At 42.4% G+C, this 21601-nt stretch overlaps 1 protein-coding gene across 2 annotated transcripts in view; it reads right to left on the bottom strand.

Moving 5' to 3' along the window:
- pias2 (protein inhibitor of activated STAT, 2) overlaps positions 1-11248 on the bottom strand; it is a 119986-nt gene extending 108738 nt beyond the window's left edge. For both annotated transcript variants that reach the window (XM_037679952.1, XM_037679951.1), the window contains exon 1: positions 11150-11248. The gene's annotated coding sequence lies outside the window, so the exon portion shown is untranslated. The remainder of the gene's footprint in view (positions 1-11149) is intronic.
- Positions 11249-21601: the final 10353 nt, after the last annotated feature.

Here is a 21601-nt window from a genome sequence, read left to right as displayed (position 1 = left end):
GCGCGTCCCCAAGCATGCAAGATGTTGTGTGTTGCTGCGGGAAACAGCTCATGTGTTTTGTTCACGTTGTGTGCAGCTGCTCCGTGTAACGCTCGGGAAGCGGGTGCACATATGAGCCGACGTGCCCTGAAGGGTCGTGTGTGTGCGTCCTCATGCGACGCTTTAAGCCAGGATTGCCGAGGGGGCGCGCGTTGGCACTGGTGCGGTAAGGAGGCACCGCGCGCCATCGGTGGAGCAGGGTTACCACTGGCTCGGTCTGCAGAAACACGTTCATTGTTTGCTGCGAATCACGTAAGCTTTTGAGTGATTCCACGAGCTGCAATATTAATTCAGAAAGACCTTCTTCGAGGATGTATGAGCCGAGCCGCTGTGAGGCTTGTGGAGCTGCTGACGCCGCGGGAGCGCGCGTTGGCATTGGTGCGGTCAGGAAGCAGCGCGCGGCATCGGTGAAGCGAGGCTACCATTGGCTCGGTCTGCAGAAACACGTTCATTCTTGGCTGCAAGTCACGTGAACTTCAGAATGATTCCACGAGCTGCAGTATTAATTCAGAAAACCTTCTTCGAGGATGAAGGAGCAGAGCCGCTGTGAAGCTTGTGAAACTGCTGACGCCGCGGGAGCGCGCGTTTGACACCACTGCAATGAAAAAACGTGTGTCGCTTCTGCCGAGAGCGAGATACGTTGCTGAGCTCGTACAGTGGTCTCACATTAACGTTGACGTGAACGGCGGGCGTTGAGAGCTGCGTACGCGCTTTCATGCCGCGGGGGCGGGCATCGGCACCGCTGACAGTGAATGAAAACGACCTTAAAAAGGCTCATTCGTGATGAGTGTGTGTAATGGGGCCGCTTGTCAGATAAACCATGCTGACAGCCTGGCTAAGGGACACTTCATCATAAAATGATGTTATTTCACAGTGTCATCAACACACCTCCAGCAACCCGACACCTGGTTACCTTTCGTTGAGCTCTGTTTGTTGTCCTGGAGGGCCCCCTGTTGGCGAAGTCCGGGAAAACAAATGAACTTCCGGCTGCTGGGGACGTCTGACGGGAGGGGCTGGCGTAGCAGAGCTGGGGAGGCGTTGAGCAGCCGTGGAGCATCTTGAAATGATCTCTCGCTGATGAAAAGAGGATCACCAACAAAACTCCTGCAGCTCTCCTGAGAGGAAGGTGGAGTGATGAGCCAGGAGAACCTCTGGGACCTCGTTCTCCGGCTGCGATGCGGGGCGACAGACAGCAAAAGAGGCGCACCGGTTGAGGATGACGTCAGCTGCCCTGTAGACTGAGCGTACTGCAGGGGCTGGCAGTGTCGTTAGCAAGCAGCTGCTACGAGAGCGGAGTGAGCCGAAGGACAGAGGGCCACCGTCTCTTCCCGCCTCTGAACATGCACGCCAACAGCGTAACGGGTTGTTCGCTTCGGCCGTGTGGAACACATGCTGGTGAGCTCAGTTGGAGAGCGGTGTCACCGTCTCGGTTATGAAAACCAGAGGCACGGGACGCTGGTCCACCTCGACATCTTACTCCAATGAAGCCTCCATCAGGCTCAGCTCCAGGGGGCATGGAGGGACTTTCCGCTCAGTGAACCCCTGCTCTGGAGATGGGTGCGGACTGTGGAGACCGGCTCCCCCAATCTACCAGGAAAAAACCCGTCTGTGGCCTCGTCCGTAGGACGGCCTGTTGGGAACACGAGGCCATATGGATCAAGACGGTGAGCCGGAATGGAACCCAGTAAACAACCTTCCCGCCGGATCATCCGAACTGGCGGGAAAGGCGTAGGACGTAAAGAAGGGTCCTTTCATGTCAGCCGCCTCCTGGGTTACTCCGGGCAACCCCTGAGGGCGCCGTCGGCCGGGAGCGGTGTGATCGCTGATGCGAAACGAGGTGGGATGGGGTGAGCATTCACTCAGCCCCCCTCCACCGACACTACGCTCCCCAGGAGGGAATGAGCAGCGGGGCTGCAGCTGAGCGTGCCTGTCCCGGAGGAACCATCCGATTCGCTCCGAGGGTCGGCGATGAGGAAAAATACAAGATGGCGTTGTCCAGCGTGTAGTGACGTCACTGAGAAATATTCTTTGGCGCTTACCTTGAAATAAGACTGCTCGTCAGCTTCTCCTCGGGGAGGAGAACTCACCGGACGACCGGAGGTCGACTGCCGGGCCAAGAATCCTTAACAAAGGTTGGTCATCTACACAATTTTCCTTCTTTGTTCTTCTGACAGTGCTATTTAGCTCGCTGAAGAAAAAATGGGAGCCGATTTCCCGCTCTTAACGTAATTTATACGGACCGGGTGGGGCCCACACAGCAGGTGGGCGTGGACTAAATTTTTCAGTGCAAATGCTACGCATAACGGGATAAACCCACTAAGCGAAAGCCTTAAAGGGCGAAGCCTATACGAAATAGAACTAAAATGAGCTCAGGAAATGACAGATGATAAATCATTGACATAACTTCACAAACAAGAAATTAACAAAATATAAAACAAACAAATACATTAAAACATGGCAACATACGAAGGCAGAGTTTAAAATATACAATGTTGATGATGTGATTGATACAAATTTTTTCCCTGCAATAAAAGACTGTGAATATTACAATGAAGAACAGTTTAATGACATCAATATAACATGGAGGTCTCTCTATTATTCACTTTAATAGTAGAAGTTTAAATGCAAATATATCCAAAATAACAGATTATTTAAAACAGCTAAACAGAACCTTTACAATAATAGCACTGTCAGAGACATGGCTCAACGATGAAAACACAACTAATGTTCACATGGAAGGTATGAATTATATCATGTGAACAGAAGCAACAAAAGAGGTGGTGGAGTGGCTCTATTTGTTAAAAATGAAATAAAATGTAAGTTAATTAATGAAATGTCAATAATTATTGATACTGTCATGGAAATAATAACAATAGAAATAATAAACAAGAATGATAAAAACATATTGATAAGTTGTGTATATCGATCTCCAGGATCAAATATAGAAATATTCACTGATAAAATCGTACAACTATTGGACAAGAGTTTTAATAAAAGCATGTTTTTCTGTGGAGACTTTAATATTGACCTGGGAAATAAAACAGATTCAAATAACATCAGTACATTTACAAATTCATTGTGTAGTTTAAATCTTTATCCGTTAATATCAAAACCAACAAGAATTACAACTCATAGTGCTACAATAATCGATAATATTTTCACAAATGTAACAAATGGGGATGTGATGGGAGGTATTTTAACAAATGTTTTGAGTGATCACTTACCAGTTTTCACGATTTATAAAAATGATCAACGCATTACAAAATAAATCACAATTAAGGAAAAAACAATAAACACATCAAAAAAAGCAATGGACAAATTAAAAGATGATTTACATAAACAAAGCTGGAAAGACGTGTATGTTGATGATGTGAACAGATCATATGATGAGTTTATGAATATTTTAGGAGCTCTGTATGAAAAGAATTGTGTGCAAAATAATTATACAAAGAGAAATGTTGTTGACCAACCATGGATGACGAAAGGGTTGAGAGATGCTTGTTAAAAAAGAATTATTTGTATACATGTTTCTTGAAATTGAGAACACAAGAGGCTGAAGAGAATTATAAGAAGTATAAAAATAAATTAGTAGGGATTAGTCAGACAGAGTCAGTCAGAGTTTCTTTATTGTCATTCGCACCTCATGTGGTACATGTGGTGGAGCGAAATTATGTACACAGGGTCCCAGTTACATCCAACAATAAAATGTATAAGAAAAACAGTAATAACATCTAAGATATGAACTAAGAAAAACATCAACTAAATATACACTAAGCACTCATAACATAAAAACATTGAACATCAGCACAAACATGAACATGAGTCTGTGAGCAGATGTGCACGCATGAACACATCAACATTGAAACAGATCAGCAGCAACATGAAACAGATCAGCAGCAACATGATATGGTTTTTCACAGTGATTATTCTAGTTAGAGATTCATGAGTCTAACAGCAGGAAACACAAGAAGGAATATTATAGTGATTTATTAAATAAAAGTAATGGTGATATGAAAGCTACATGGCGAGTAATAAATAGTGTTCTGAAAAGTCATAAAGCAAAAACAGGTATTTCACAATATTTTCTGAAGGATGACGATGAAATCCATGATGAAAATGAAATTGTAAATGGATTTAATCGTCATTTTGTGAACGTTGGATCAAGTCTTGCAGCTAAAATACCAAAAGTAGACAATAATATGAACCATTCAGTTATAAGTTGTGACAACAGTATTCTTCTTAATGGAACTGACAAAGAAGAAATAATGAATGTAGTAAAGAATCTTACAGATAAGAGATCAAAAGACTGGGTGGACATGGATATGATGTTTGTAAAGGACATAATGAGTTATGTTATCGAGCCGTTTACATATATTTGTAATTTATCATTTTCAAAAGGAATATTTCCAGACAATATGAAAGTAGCTAAGGTAGTTCCTCTCTTTAAAAATGGTGATAAATGTGTGTTCAATAATTATAGACCAATATCCTTATTACCACAGTTCTCAAAAATTCTAGAAAAACTATTTGTGACCAGATTAGATAAATTTATTACTAAACAAGACATTCTAAGTAGTAGTCAGTATGGGTTTAGAGCAAAAAACTCTACATGAATGGCTCTCATGGAAATAATAGAACAAATAACTACTGCTGTCGATCAAAAACAGTATTGTGTTAGTATTTTTGTTGATTTAAAAAAAGCATTCGATACTATTGACCACACTATTCTCCTTGAAAAATTAAATAAATATGGTATAAGAGGACCAGCATTAGCAGCACGGTGGCGCAACTGGTAGAGCTGCTGCCTCTCAGCGAGCAGGTCCTTGGTTCAAACCCCGGTCCAGGGGCCTTTCTGGGTGGAGTTTGCATGTTCTCTCCGTGCATGCGTGGGTTTTCTCCGGGTACTCCGGTTTCCTCCCACAGTCCAAAAACATGCATGTTAGGCTGATTGGTAACTTTAAATTGTCCCTAGGTGTGAGTGAGAGAGTGAATGTTTGTTTGTCTCATTTGTCTCTATGTGTCCCTGTGATGGACTTGCGACCCGTCCAGGGTGTACCCCGCCCCTCGCACAGTGATTGCTGGACATGGTCACCAGTGACCCCGGTGACCCAAAATGGAATAAACGGGTAAAGAAAATGGATGGATGGATGAAGGACCAGCATTACACTGGGTATCTAGCTATTTAAAAGATAGGAAACAGTTTGTACAAATAAATGGTGTAAGATCTTACCTGTGCAATATCACTTGTGGAGTTCCTCAAGGCTCTGTACTTGGACCAAAGTTATTTATTTTATATGTGAATGACTTAGTGAATGTATCAGGACTCCTCAAATGTGTCCTTTTTGCAGATGACACCACATTTTTCTGTTTGGGTAAAGATGTAAAACGGATGTTGGAATTGATGAAGACAGAATTTGATAAAATACAAACTTGGTTTAAACGTAATAAATTATCATTAAATTTAGATAAAACTAAATACATGATATTTAGTAACAAAAAGAGAACTGTTGATGATCCATTTAAAATTGAGGGTGTTGAGATTTGTAGAGTTAATGAGATGAAATTTTTGGGTGTAATCATTGATGAAAAGCTAACATGGAAAAATCACATCAATTCTGTAAGAACAAAAATATCTAAATCTATTGCAGTACTATACAAAGTCAGGGAATTATTAAATGATAAAGCTCTGTACATGTTGTATAACACAATCATTGTTCCACATTTAATCTATTGCATTGATGTTTGGGGGAAAGCGTGTAAAACATTTACAAAGCCTATTTTTATTTTACAGAAAAGAGCTGTAAGAATTATCACCAGAAAGCAGGTGAGATCCTCCGCCAGGTGAACACCAAGAATTTTTTTTTTCATTTACTCTTTATTTATCCACGTAGTCTCATTGAGTCACGAGAACTCATTTTCAAGACAGACCAAGAAATTTGGTGCTCTTGATGATTTCCACGGAGGACCATTAAGGTCATTAATACCAAAGCTTGAGTATTGCTATGATGTGTTGAGGATGGCTGAGATTAAGCCATTTTTATGTTTTCCAATGTCAGTTGGCAGTGGCAGCCATCTTGAATTGGAGTCCAAAAGTTAATCAGATGTAGATGAAGGTCCAACAGCTTTTACACACTCAGCCATGAGCCCAGTTGTACATGAGCAACCTTTGACAATCAGGACTTATTTACGAAAGCACCATTTGCAAAACTGTACTGTAAGCTGCAGTGGCCCTGAGCATCAATATGAGTGGGACAGACATGGTTTGAGTACAAATACATGCACATACAAGCAATTATTGTTCCACATTTGTCTTTGGCAGCAGGTGAGAAAAATTGTACACAACCCATTCCACACCATCAACCTCATCCAAGATTGTGATGGTGTCATGCTGGGATACAAGTTTTCAAAACTATGCAGGTACAAAAAGTCCACAAAGTTTTATGGTTTTTCTTACTGCTGCAGGTTCTTCATCACAGTCATACTTAACTTTATAACTGTATTATGTTAAGATATTTTTAATCTAGACTGGTCTTATGATTTTGATCTGCTCAGAGACGGGATTATAATGAAATTATGACTCGGTTCTGACTGGGTTAAACTGGGCCAGCAAACTCTTGAGAGAGTCTCCCTGGGTTTTCAATATCAGTCAAATAGTTGAATCTGCTTGCCACATCACATAGAAAGGCTTTGAAGCACCGTCTCATGTTTTTCCGAACACGTTAATCCACATAAGACCACACTTAGCCACGCCCCCTCATACACTGATAGGCTGAGCCCCCCTTCTGCGAAAGGAGGAGTCATAGGACCCCTTAAATTAGTAATGACACGGGACTTCGAGGCTCTTCCGGGTCTGTGGACGCGTCACAGTCCGGAGAGTCAAGCGTTGTAAAACTGTAATCTTCTCCTGCCTTTTTAATATAATTGATCAAACTTAATTGACGTCTCATTGATTTATTTGTTAGCATGAGTTGCCACTTCTGAGGGAGGTTCGAGCCGGGGGTAAAGACATAATAATATGTCTTGTGCTGAAATTCATCATGGAGTTTATTCAAATAAACATTCTGATCAATATCAGATCATGAGCGATGTCACTGGGTATGTTTACATGGACATAAGTAACCGGATCAAATGGCCGGTCGGAATAAAAGTGTGTCATGTAAACGCTCCGTTCGGGTTATTTTTTGTGTATTCGGCGCGATCTGATATAATTTGTGATCAGAACGAAACGGGTGGTTTACGCCGATCCGTAACCCGATCGGTGCGCATGTAAACGCTTGATCTGTTCGTTTTTATCTGATGGTGAAAAACTGACCTGACTGCGCATGTGCGACTTTGCCATTTCTGCCTGGCTAACGCTAATAATATTAGCATGTCAGGGAAGTAAAACTGGTCGGTGAGCGACACAACATTTCTACTAGAAACTTTTAAAGAGCTCAAAATGATTTCTATTACCTGTAGCTCAGTCAGGGAGTGCAGTAACGTCTCCACCATCATTAAAACCTGTCGCGGGTCCATTTTGGGTGCTCAGGTTTGTTTACGTTCACCCGGAAGTAGAACTTCTTCTTCTGTGGTTTTTTAAGGAGAGTGTACCACTCTGCGCATGTCAGTACTGCTGTTCAGAACAAAGCCCGCTGCATGTAAACGCTTGTCATGAACTGATTGTGCCCATGTAAACAATACATTTGAATTATTCAAACAGAACACATTTCAATCCGCTCAAAGAATTCTGCGCATGTAAACACAGCTAGTAATGAATTAAATGATGTATCTGAATAAACGCTGCTTTGTGGATACATGTGGTGATTAAATTAACCACATGTAAACAATGTCTAAATGCTCACCGTGTCTTAGGAAATGAGAGCTGACTTTTAGATTTTGTTACCGTTCTTTTATAATCTGCCTGCTGACATCCAATAATATCTGGTGAAGATTCTCAGTCATCCAGGACATGATAAACTGATTTAAAGAGAGAAACCATCTCTTAACAGAGGGGCCTCATCTGTGAATTAGATTAAAAAAGACCTTAACAAACATCTACTGTGAGCTGAGAGAGATCAATCTGCATATGTAGGTGTATCTTATCAGAGTCAGTCAGAAAGTCAGAGTTTCTTTATTGTCATTCACACCCCATGTGGTACATTTGGTGGAACAAAATTATGTCCACAGGGTCCCAATTACATCCAATAATAAAATGTAAAAGAAAAACAGTAATAAGATCTAAGATATGAACTAAGAAAAACATCAATATACACTAAGCACTCATAGAATAAAAACATGACATTGAACATCAGCACAAACATGAGTCTGTGTGAGCAGATGAGCACGCATAAACACATTGATATGAAACAGATCAGCAGCAACGTGAAACAGATCGGCAGCAACGTGAAACAGATCGGCAGCAACGTGAAACAGATCAGCAGCAACGTGAAACAGATCAGCAGCAACGTGAAACAGATCGGCAGCAACATGAAACAGATCGGCAGCAACATGAAACAGATCGGCAGCAACATGAAACAGATCGGCAGCAACATGAAACAGATCGGCAGCAACATGAAACAGATCGGCAGCAACATGAAACAGATCAGCAGCAACATGAAACAGATCAGCAGCAACATGACGTGATATTTCACAGTGATTATTCTGGTTAGAGATTCATGAGTCTAACAGCCTCAGGGTAGAAGCTGTTCCTCAGTCTAGTGGTTCTACACTTAATGCTCCTCAACCTCCTTCCTGAGGGGAGTGGGGCAAAAAGTGTGTGTGCTGGGTGAGTGGGGTCCTTCATGATGCAGGTGGCCCTCTTCCTGCATCTGGAGGTGTAGATGTCTGTGATGGTGGGGAGACTGACTCCAACATCTTCTGTGCAGCCTTCACCACTCTCTGCAAAGCTTTTCTTTCTGCAGCTGTGCAGCCTCCATGCCACACGTTGATGCTGGAGCACAGGATGCTCTCCACTGCACACCTGTAGAAGGAGGTGAGGACTGAGCTTCCAGACCAGCTCGTCTCAGCCGTCTGAGGAAGTAGAGTCTCTGATGAGCTTTCTTGATCAGGCTGGTGGTGTTGTTGCTCCAGCTGAGGTTGTCATTCATGTGTACACCCAAGTACTTGTAGCTGGAGACCACTTCCACCGCAGATCCTCTTATGTTCAGGGGGGTGTAGGTGTTTTTGTTCCTTCTGAAGTCCACAATCATCTCCTTTGTCTTCTTCACATTGATGTGAAGGTTATTCTCTCTGCACCAGCTCTCCAGGTGTTCCACCTCTTGCCTGTAGCTGGACTCATCATTGTTTGTGATGCATCCCACCACCGCTGTATCATCTGCAAACTTTACAATGTGACAGCCTGGATGGGTAGCTGCACAATCATATGTGAGCAGAGTAAACAGGAGGGGGCTCAACACACATCCCTGAGGAGAGCCAGTGCTGAGGGTTATGGTGGAGGAGGAGAGGTTGTGGATCCTCACTAACTGTGGTCTGTTTGTTAAAAAGTCTAGTACCCAGTTGCAGATGGAGGGGCTTAGTCCTAGTGTGGATAGTTTGTCCATCAGGGTTTGGGGGATCATGGTGTTGAAGGCGGATGTGAAGTCCACAAAGAGCATACGGACGTAAGAGTTTTTCTGCTCCAGGTGGTTGAGTGCAGTGTGGACCACAGAGGAGATTGCATCCTCTGTTGATCGGTTCTCACGGTATGCATACTGATGAGGGTCCTCGTTGATGTTGATGGTTGTTTTGATGTGAGTCATGACCAGTTTTTCAAAGCATTTAGCGACTATCGGGGTGAGGGCCACTGGCCGATAGTCATTCAGACCAGTCACTGTAGAGCTTTTTGGGACTGGGATGATGGTGGCAGTCTTCAGGCAGGTGGGAACTGTCTCCAGGGTAAGTGAGGTGTTAAAGATGTCTGCCAGCACCTCACAGAGCTGATCAGCACATTCCTTCAACACTTTTCCGGGGATGTTGTCTGTCATTATCTCAGCCTTATAACCTGAATCTCTCACTCTCTGCTCTTTGAATTGAGGAAGCTCCTCGGATGAGGAGCGGAACTTCTTCTGTTACAAATAAAGTCCAGTTGTTTTGTCTTGAACGTTTTTGAATCCAAAAATAGATTTTGTTTGATTTTCCCTACACATGATTGAATTTTGGAGTCAAAACATTGAAAGATAGCCAGCATAAACAAACGACTTGATAAAACACAAACATATCTCAAATTGAGCTCAAATTTATTGTGGCTGTATATTCTGAGCATCATCCTCGACACACGTATACTTCAGGCACAGCACGTTATGGAACATTATTATTTAAAAGCCTTGAACTATTGAAGTCACCCCTGGTCGTCTTTCAGCACATTTCATGAACAACTGGACACATTGGACAGCTGGACACATTGGACAGCTGGACACATTGGACAGCTGGACACAACTAATTCATTTCAGTGAAACGTTCAGAAACTAATCACGAACTAGAACTGACGAACTTCAGGAGCCCACCTGATACAAGATGGTCACTTGAGGTAGATCAACCTTTATTTAAACAGGTTAGTCCCACTGAACAACAACAACAACAACAACAACAACAACAACAACAACAACAACAACAACAACAACAACAACAACAACAACAACAACAAATGATTCATACAAATATGTTTTGTTGGTTTGTTTTACCTCCACTACAGCTATAGCGATATGAATTTGATACGGAGCCAGATTTTGGAGTGGTAGTAGCTGAGAGTCTTAACTTCACATGAACCAAGGGCTAAAGAAACAAGAGACCGCGACTGTTAAACCAACTTGCTCTTACCGTTATTTGCTTTTAGAGCTACTAATTGTTTATATCTGATACAAAGTCAAAAGTATTTTGCTGATTATGTGAATTTTTTTTTTAAAGATGAAAAAATGTTTCTGACAAGTTGTAAAATAATTATTAACATCGTGAGGCTGGCTAAATGCTAACGTTGAAGAAGAGTGATGTGATAGAAACAGGTGACTTCCTGATTATAAAAGTCCTGCAGCCTCTCAGACAGCCGGTCCTTCAATAATCTGAGAGTTAATTAAACTCTCTCCGCCGGTGTGTGTGATAACAAACATAAAGTCACAATGTTTTTGTTTTCTCCTACCCGTAACTCTGTACGTTCCGCCATTTTCCTGTTCCGGTCATGCTACGTTCTTCTTCTTCTTCTTCTTCTTCTTCTTCTTCTTCTTCAGTTTTATTGACAAACAACAAAATTGGTGCGTCACCGCCACCGACTGGCGAGGAGTGTGCACCAAATGTCATCCAAGGATTAAATTCCCTTAAATAACTGTTTATTTAAGATAACGAAAGAAGAGTTGTATTAGTATTTATGTTGATTTAAGAAAGGCATTTGATACTATAGATCATGGAATTCTTCTTGATAAACTATATAAATATGGTATTAGAGGGACAGCATTAAAGTGGGTAAATAGTTACTTGGAAGATCGAAAACAATTTGTTCAAATACATGACATAAGATCCAGATTTAGTAATATCACATGTGGAGTGCCTCAGGGCTCAGTACTTGGACCCAGGTTATTCAATTTGTATGTAAATGATTTGGTTGATGTGTCAGACCTTTTTAAATGTATTTTATTTGCAGATGACACAACATTTATTTGTAAGGGTGATGATGCAGAACAAATGCTGGAGATAATACGGTCAGAATTTGTGAAAATCCAAAATTGGTTTCTTCTAAATAAGTTATCATTAAATCTGGATAAAACCTATTATATGATACACACTAACAGAAAAACTGATGTTCACGCACAATTTTTGATAGATGGAATTGAAATTTGTAGAGTTAGTGAAGTTAAATTTTTGGGTGTTATTATTGATGAGAACTTAACATGGAAACCTCATATAAACAATTTGAGAACAAAAATATCTAAATCGATAGCAATTCTGTATAAAGTAAGAGAGTTATTCAATGATAATGCAATGTTTATGTTGTATAATGCAATAGTTGTCCCTTATTTGGTTTACTGTATTGAAGTCTGGGGTAAAGCGTGTAAAACTATAACTAATCCTTTGTTCATTTTACAGAAAAGAGCTGTACGAATTATTATGAAAAAAAACTATAGATATCCGTCGAATACTTTATTTCATCAACTGAAAATTCTGAAATTCTATGATTTGGTTAATTATAACATTTTGTTGCTTATGTATAAGGCACATATAGGCATTTTGCCCGTTACTATTGAGACGAATTTTGTTAAAAGAGAGAGTGTATATTTTCTTAAAGGAATTGAGATGTTTGTGAAGCCTTATTTTAGTACCAGTTTGAGGGAACGATCCACAATAATTCAGGGGATAGGATTGTGGAATTGTTTGGATGATAACGTTAAAAATGCCAGATCACTGTTTACATTTAAGAGATTGATAAAGACAAGTTTCTTGAAAGAATATGGAAATCATTAATATAAATCTACTTAAGTTGTTGTCTGATTTGATTTAGACGTTTGAGTTTTATATTTTAATTTCACTAAATCGTTATTGTCTTTGTGAATTACATTTAAATTTAATTTTGTAAAAATATCTTGATTTACATTAGAATTAAGTAAAAAAGGGGCAGTTTTCATAAGACTAGTTCTTCTTCTGCCACCTTTCATTTTATTTAATTTTTTTTTTTATATTGTATGTATATTTATGTGTATGTATATATATATATATATATATATATATATATATACAGTATGTATATGTATATGTGTACATATATGTTTATGTATACTGTATATGTGTTTTTTAAATGAAATGAATAAATTAATTAAAAAAAATAAATAAATAAAAAGATTATCTGATAAATTTTACTATTCGAGTTATTTCTGAATAAATCAATTAAATCTAGTTTTACTTTAATTTTATTTAAATTTTGAATTAGCTGTGGTCTTTCTTCCTCATATGTTTTGCAGTGTAACATTACATGTTGTCTCATCTGCTCCACAGTGTTCACATTTACCAGTGCAGTGTTTCCCTAACATGAAAAGAGTGCTGTTTAACCCAGTATGCCCAAATCTGAGACGAGACATAACTGTCTCTTCTCTCCTCGTCCTCCCTGTACTTCTCATGTCTCCAGTTTTCTTTTGGATTTTATAGAACCAGCGTCCTTTCTTCTCTTCCTCCCATATCTTTTGTCATTTATCCTTCATTTTCTGTTTTATTAAAAGTTTTATTTCTGTTTTACTAAAATTAACTAAGGGCAGCACGGTGGTGCAACTGGTAGAGCTGCTGCCTCTCAGCGAGCAGGTCCCTGGTTCAAATCCCGGTCCAGGGGCCTTTCTGGGTGGAGTTTGCATGTTCTCTCCGTGCATGCGTGGGTTTTCTCCGGGTACTCCAGTTTCCTCCCACAGACCAAAAACATGCATGTTAGGCTGATTGGTAACTCTAAAATGTCTCTAGGTGTGAGTGAGAGAGTGAATGGTTGTTTGTCTCGTTTGTCTCTATGTGTCCCTGTGATGGACTGGAGACCCGTCCAGGGTGTACCCCGCCCCTCGCACAGTGATTGCTAGACATGGGCACCAGCGACCCCTGTGACCCAAAAATGGAATAAGCGGGTAAAGATAGTGGATGGATGGATAAAATTAACTACTAAATCCACTGATGGATTTCTTTTTTTTTTTCCACTTTAATTTTTATTAACATTTTCAATAGAACATAACATTCTAAGGATATAGCTCATACATTTTCCAGATTATGGTAGCCTAAACAGGCCTCTCTTTACAATAACAATTAAAAAACAAATAACTATAAAGGGGTGCACACATTCATACAACAATAACTTTTTGTTAAAATCATTAAAAATAATAAATAAATAAATAAAATTATATATGTAAAATAATAAGAACAATAAAATAAAATAAATCTCGGTCATAGATGCTTATGGTCTAGAAATTCCCCTGTTAATGGCATTGAGTTTCCTCATGTCTCTTCTTGGGTGCGTCCATTTTTCCCACTTGTTCAAAAAAAATCTTCTTTTAGTCTAAGAATGTAGGTCATTCGCTCCATCTCATAAATGTCCCTAACAATATTCAGCCATTGTTGTATGGAGGGAGCTGACATCTGGTACCAGTTTCTTGTTCTAGCTTTTTTACATGACATTAACAGTATCTTAATCAAGTACATATCTTCATTCAATACACATTTATTTATATTTCCAAGATACATTGTCTTAAAATCTTTTGATAATGGGTATCCCAAAATAGCTCTGATTGTAGTATTCACATTTCGCCAATATGAATCTAATTTTGGACACTCCCAGAATATGTGTGTATGTTTGCTTCTATATTTCCACACATTCTCCAACATGGTAGATGAGATTTGGTTTGTTTGCTCTTTATCTTGGGTGTAATGAAAAACCTAGTGAGGTTTTTCCACCCAAACTCTGTCCAAAGTCTGGAGTTTGTTGCTGTGCTCTGATTTATACATATATCCTGCCATTCTTCTGATGATATTTCAATTTTGGATTCTTTCTCCCAGCTAGTTTTTATGTATGTGGTTGATGTTGGTGTGTCCTCCCTCAGAGTTTTATATAATGATGTTATTTCCTTGAATTGAATCCCTTTGTAGGTCTTAATCACCCAGCCAAGTACACCATATGATGTTTGAGAGCTTTGTATTTCCCTCAAAAAATAGTTTCTGAGCTGCAAATATCTGAAGAAGTCAGTTTTCTCTAGTTGATATTTTCCTCTTACTTCTTCAAAACTCATCATCTTACCATCTTTAATTCTAGTACAGATTGCAGTTATTCCGTTGTACTCCCAATTTTTAAATCCCTGATCATGTTTGTTTGGTGTAAAACTGCCATCATGTGCAACCCAACGTATCATCCCAACTTCCTTTCCCAGTTTGTTTTATCTTTTCAGACCACATGTCCAAGGTATGAGGAGTTATTGAATCAAGTCGGTGCTGTGTAGTATGACAGGACAGCTTTGCTGCTGACATTACTACTTAATTAATTATTCTTAAAGCTAGTTTAAGCACAAAGAATATTAATTGTTTAATTAACAACGGATTTTTTCTTTTTCGAGATAAATTTCTTCCATGTGACCAAGATAACTTGAGAGTGGAGTGTATAATTAGTGACATGAGACGTCATTTATCTTTGACCCATCAGAATAAATGCGGTCATTTATTTAACAGAATCATTAAAATTAACATCAAAACATGTACACTTGATTTGCTGATCTGTTTCTGATTAATAAACTTAGCAAGTTCAAATAACAAGACAACAGAGGATTACTGATGAAGAATAATTCATCTCTGAAGGCACTTAGCTTGATTTACTGGCAAAGAGGTTTACAAGAGGAGATATTGATTTAGATTTAAAGAGGAGATTTAGATGGAGGAAGGAAAATGTGTTGACCCGGAATGGCACCCTTCTTTCGACCCCAGCTCAGCCCTCGGTACACTCAGCGTCTGACGACTCTTTACCTTTGCAGAAGATAAATCAGCTCCGGTGCAGAGGTCCATTTCACGCTATCTTTCAGCGTCTCCGGTCAGAGTGGCTGGGAATCGTCAGAAGTCGTGACGAAGTACTCTGTTCAACAGAATAAGCTTCCTTAGAAGGAATCTTCATTAGAAGTTGTAGGGCGTTACGCCCGAGTGAGTTCACAGCGAGGCGTGCTGTGACTCCGCTGGAATGGACGGACCCTTGGCTCATGGTCCAACTCCATCAGCTAAGACTGAGTAAGACTTTCAGTAAGAACTGAAAGTTCCTGTACGACTCGCCGTAAGACTGAGTCTTCCAGTAGGACTGAGTCTCATCCTAGACTGAAAGTTCCAGGAAGACTCGTAAGACTTAAAGTTCCAGTAAGACTGAATAGTTCCAAGAAGTGTTGACTTTTAAAGGGTATCCACTTCCTGTTACGTGGTACTTCCTGATTGGTTAACACAACCAGCAGGGGTGGAGTTTTAGTGATGTCAGAGGGTTATTAGAAGTCAACAGACAGCAGAAATGTTTTTAAGAACGGTTAGTACAGACAGGAAAATATTTTGAAGAAATGACAGACTTTGCAGGTGCCAGTTTCTTATTTACTGTCTGAGAGTTTCAAAAACAAGGCACTTCGTTCTCATAACTTGTTCTCTGACTTTTGACCGACATCAAATCCACTCCACATTCAGACAGAAGATTAAAATGCACACTTACTCTGTAAATAGACATTTAACGTGTATAATCAAAGTCTAATGAGGTTTAAAACTCATTAATACTGTTTCACAGTTGATTTAAATGAGTGGTTTACTTCAACATTAGAAATGGTATGAACTAAACACACTTTTGATTATCAAGATATTGTAAAATAGTAATGATAATATAAAAAAAGAAGAGTGTTCTTTCAATTGATTAATTCAGGATACAATTAAATAGTCTCTTGATGAGATTCATTCAACCTTTATTTAAACAGATAAATCACATTGAACCTCGAAGACTCATTTACAAGTGAGACCTGTTTGGACAGACAAAAACAGTGGTTAACTGGACACATGTAGGAGTTGGAGACAAAAAAAATTCCTATCAGACTTTTTTCTTGGCTGAGAAAAACCCCTAATATTGAAAAAACACCTCGCACAAATAAGCACATATTTACGTAAACATTCTGCAGAGCAGGAAGAAGGAAGAGACGAGAGCGGTCAACAACGTCTACAGATGCTCTCGAGGTCACTGTAATCAGTCATTGTCCTCCGGTGAGATCCATAAACATTCTCGAGGTATGTCGAGTAATGGCCAAGAATAACCCCTGAGTATCCAAGAGTCCTGAAATGATGGCAGAAAGTTTTTTCAGCGGGGTTTCATCTGGTTATCGGTTGGAAATTCCTCAGGGAGGGGGTGGTGAGCGTCAGATCACATTTTCTCTAGGCGAAAATCAGATAAGGTGGCCTTCAAGGACACCAAGGTGACCAAAATTTAGATAAACACACAGTTGTTTTGGAGACAGGCAGAACTTAATGGCATCAACCTTGAGTCTGTGTTTGGTCCACTCGGTTCCGAAATGTCCAAATTAACATGGCCACACCAATGGAACATGTCTGAGTAAAAATCCCCAACATCTGATCCATTCAGCCCAAAGCATTTGAGTCCGGGTACTCGAGACGTGAAACCAAACCATCATAAAGGCAAGCAGCGTGATCGGGTCCAAATTTGCTGCTGACGACTTCCTTGATTGTAGATAAATACCAGGACCAGCTGAATCCAAAAAGCAGGAACCGGTTATTGTGAATCCAATTAAATATGAGTCCTTAAAATCCACAGATGGCACCAGAGATAGACACATCATCAAGTCTTCCAGTCGTTGAGATATCCAGCTGCGTACGTGCCAACAGGGTAAATCGGCTCGTCCAAAGCCTGTCTTCTCTTCGAAGAAATGTTGTAAATTGAGTTGAGGGACCAACTAGTCAGAACAAGTCCAAAATTATGATTTGGAAGAAATGCAAGAGAGTCTCAGAGTCTCAGAAGCAGTTTCACAGACAGACAGAGCAGCAAAGCGGAGAGGGAGGGGGAGGGAAGCATCCGATCTCAGCTTGAGCAAGTGGTGAAGTGATAATTTGTATTTCTGGATTCAAATCAATGAAATAACAGTTCCTGTCCCCTGTGTTAGGATTGCTCGAGGAACCCAGATGATATGAGACCCAGAACGAGGCAGACACAGGGGAAGTACAAAAGAACAATGTTTATTTATATACAGTGAGATTAATCCACACGCTGCTTCTCAGCGGCTCCTGGAAATAGGGACGACAGGTTAACGTTGGTCCAGAGGGGAAGACCTGAGTGGTTTGTTTGAAGAGCGTTTTTGTCCTTACAGTCCAAAGCCGAAGGAGGGGAGCTGGTCCTTCAGTCCAAGGAGTGAGCAGCAGAGGGAAATCCAACGAGGGTCCAAGGGAACGAGGAAGGCTGGCAACTTGAGGCAAAAATGGCACGAGGAATACATAACAGGCCGAGGGATCCAGATCAGGTCACGAGGAGATCTAAAAACATGAGGAACCAGGAAACTGGAAAAGAGAACACAAGTGAACAAATTCTTTTCACCTAGACATATCTAGCTCAACAGTACTATACCATGAGAGGTGATATGCTCCAGCGATGAGTCACACTGAGCTGCAGCCTTTTGTAGATGGAGAGGCTCATCAGGCTGATGACCGCCAGGTGTTGTTAATCAGCGGCCATCAGCAAGGCAGGCTGCTGGCAGTGGGACCCTTACAGTACCACCCCCAAGAATCGCCTCCAGGCAACCTGAGGCGCTTCTCGGGGTGGTCTCTGAAGAACTTGGAGATGAGGCTGGGGTCGAGGATAAAGGACCTGGGGATCCATGACCTCTCCTCAGGACCGTACCCTTCCCAATCGACCAGGTACTGGAACCCCCTACCCCTGCGTCACACGTCAAGGATGGACCTGACGGTGAACGCAGGATGGTTGTCGATCAGGCGGGGCAGCGGGGGAAGGTCAGATGGGGGGCACAGGGGACTTAAGGAGACGGGTTTGATCTGGGAGACATGAAAGGTGGGATGGATCCTCATGGCCCTGGGGAGCTTGAGGCGAACAGCAGAGGGGTTGATAATGTGGACAATAGGGAAAGGTCCGATGAAGCGGGGTGCCAGCTTGCGGGGGGTGTCCCGCAGCTTGATGACCCTGGTGGACAACCACACCTGCTGACCCACCTGGTGGGTGGGCGTCGCCGAACGGTGGCGGTCCGCGAACCGTTTTGCCTGGGCCGCGGTCCTAAGGAGGGCCGCCTTGGCCTGGCGCCAGATGCGACGACACCACCGAAAGTGGTGCTGCACGGACGGAACCGAACAGTCGGACTCAGAACTGGGCAAAGAGGAGGAAGGTACCCAAGGGAGGCTTCGAAGGGGGACATACCGGTGGCAGAGGAAGGTGGGAGTTGTGAGCGTACTCCACCCAAACCAGATGTTGACTCCATGAGGATGGGTTAGACTCGACCAGGCAGCGCAGGGTGGACTCCAACTCCTCCTAATTGCAGCGCTCGGCTTGCTCGTTAGCCTGAGGATGGTAGCCGGAGGTAAGGTTAACGGACGCCCCGAGCGATTTGCAAAAGGAGTGCCACACCCAGGAGACAAACTGCAGGCTGCGGTCGGAGACGATGTCCGAAGGGATGCCATGGAGCCTAAAGACATGGAGAGTGAGGAGGTGAGCGGTTTCAAGGGCAGAGGGGAGCTTGGGAAGGGGAAACAAAATGAACAGCTTTGGAAAAATGGTCAACAACCGTGAGGATGGTGGTGTTGCCGTCAGATGGGGGAAGACCGGTAACAAAGTCGAGGGCGATGTGGGACCAGGGGCGACTAGGGGTTGGGAGGGGAAGCAGGGGGGCAGCCGGAGGTTGGGTACCGGACTTGTTCCTGGCACAGACGGGACAGGCCGAAACAAAGTCTCTAATGTCTCTGGACATGGATGGCCACCAGAAATGAGTCCTTGTGAGGGTGAGCATGCGGTTGACTCCAGGGTGGCAAGAGAGCTTGTTGGTGTGAAGCCACTGGAGCACCTCAGACTGCACGCTGGAGGGAACAAAGAGGGTACCGGGAGGACCACCACCAGGATCGGGTTTGGAGAGGAGGGCTTCACAAACGTTGGCGGCGATGAGCCAGGAGAGGGAGCTGACAACACAGGTGGGGGGGATGATGGTATCAGAACCCTCAGGCATTTCGGGGGGAGCGAACTGTCTGGACAGGGCGTCGGGCTTAACATTTTTTGAGCCCGGACGGAAGGTGAGAACAAAATTAAATCTATTAAAAAAAAGTGACCAGCGAGCTTGACGGGGTGTCAGACGCTTGGCATTCCTAAGGTATGTTAAATTTTTGTGGTCGGTCCAAATCAAAAAAGGAATATCCGTGCCTTCCAACCAGTGCCGCCATTCCTCTAGCGCGAGCTTGACTGCCAACAACTCGCGGTTGCCCACATCGTAATTGCGCTCAGACTGCGAGAGACATCGTGAAAAGAAGGCGCAGGGATGAACCTTGTTGTCCGCAGGCGATCTCTGGGAAAGGACCGCCCCTACACCAGTGTCAGAGGTGTCCAACTCCAGTATGAACTGGTGTGTGGGGTCTGGATGGCAGAGGATGGGCGTGGAGGAAAAGAGGGATTTGAGCCTCTTGAAGGCGGTCTCAGCCTCAGGGGTCCAATGAAAAGCTCGGGCGGTGGAAGTGAGCTGAGACGGGGGGCGGCGACACGGCTATAATTCTTAATTAATCACCTGTAAAAGTTGGTGAAGCCCAGGAAACGTTGTAACTGTTTCCTGGACTCCAGGGTCGGCCAGTCGACTACCGCTCTGGTTTTTTCAGGGTCGGTTCTACAACGTCCGCCCTCAAATATAAAGCCCAAGAAGGAGACAGTGGAGGTATTAAACTCGCACTTCTCAGCATTGACAAACAACTGGTTCTCCAGCAACAGCTGAAGAACCGTGCGAACGTGGGTAGTGTGCTGAGAGGGGTCGCGAGAAAAAATAAGAATATCGTCGGGGTAGACGAAAACAAAATTACCAATAAAATCGCGCAGGATGTCATTGACGAGAGCCTGAAAAACCACGGGGGCGTTGGTCAACCCGAAGGGCATGACCAGATATTCAAAGTGACCCAAAGGAGTGCGAAAAGCAGTCTTCCACTCGTCACCCTTTTTAATACGCACGAGATGGTAAGCATTTCTTAAATCAAGTTTTGTAAAACAAGAAGCCGACTGTAATTGTTCCTGCAGCAAGTCAATGAGGGGGAGCGGATACTTATTTTTTATAGTTATGTTGTTTAATCCGCAGTAATCAATGCATGGCCTGAGAGTTTTATCTTTCTTAGAAACGAAAAAGAAATCGGCTCCCAAAAGGGAGGTCGAGGGTCTAATAATACCTGAGGCAAGGGATTCATTAATATAATTAGACATTGATTCCCTTTCGGGACCAGAAAGATTATAAAGTCTACTTGTCGGCAAGGAGGCGCCAGGTAATAAGTCAATTGAGCAGTCATAGGGACGATGAGGAGGGAGAGACAAGGCGCGTTGCTTGCTAAAGACTGCCGCTAGGTCGTGGTATTCAGCAGGAACAGAGGTGAGGTCGATCTCCTCTAGAGGAGGCGTGTCCCGAGGGAACTCGTTAATGGCGGAGCGAAGACAGTTACTGAGACACTTGTTGCTCCATTTGTCAACGCAGCCACGCTCCCAATTAATAACAGGGTTATGGTTTCGAAGCCAGGGGAAACCTAAAATTATCTGGGGCGTACGAGAGTTGAACACAAAGAAATCAGTCATCTCATGATGATTACCTGAGATGATGAAATGCAAATTGGTGGCTTTCTGATTAATGTGGGCCATTGTGTCTCCGGTTAAGCCGGCGACAGAAATCGGAGGAATCTCACGAGTAGGCAAGGAATGCTCTCTAACTAAAACAGCACTAATCAGGTTTTGTTCAGCACCCGAGTCGATGAGAGCAGAAAATGAAAAGCGATGGTCAGAAGTCTGAATGACCATGGGAAGCAACAGTTTAAACGGGGAGGTTAATGCAGAAGTTCCCACCAGTAACTCCCGCTTTACTGGTGGAAGTTCTCGTCTTACCCGAAACGAACA

Source organism: Nematolebias whitei, chromosome 8 (genome assembly GCF_014905685.2).
Source record: "Nematolebias whitei isolate Nwh7 chromosome 8, NemWhi1, whole genome shotgun sequence".
NCBI lineage: Eukaryota > Metazoa > Chordata > Actinopteri > Cyprinodontiformes > Rivulidae > Nematolebias > Nematolebias whitei.
This window is presented reverse-complemented; position numbering and strand designations above follow the sequence as displayed.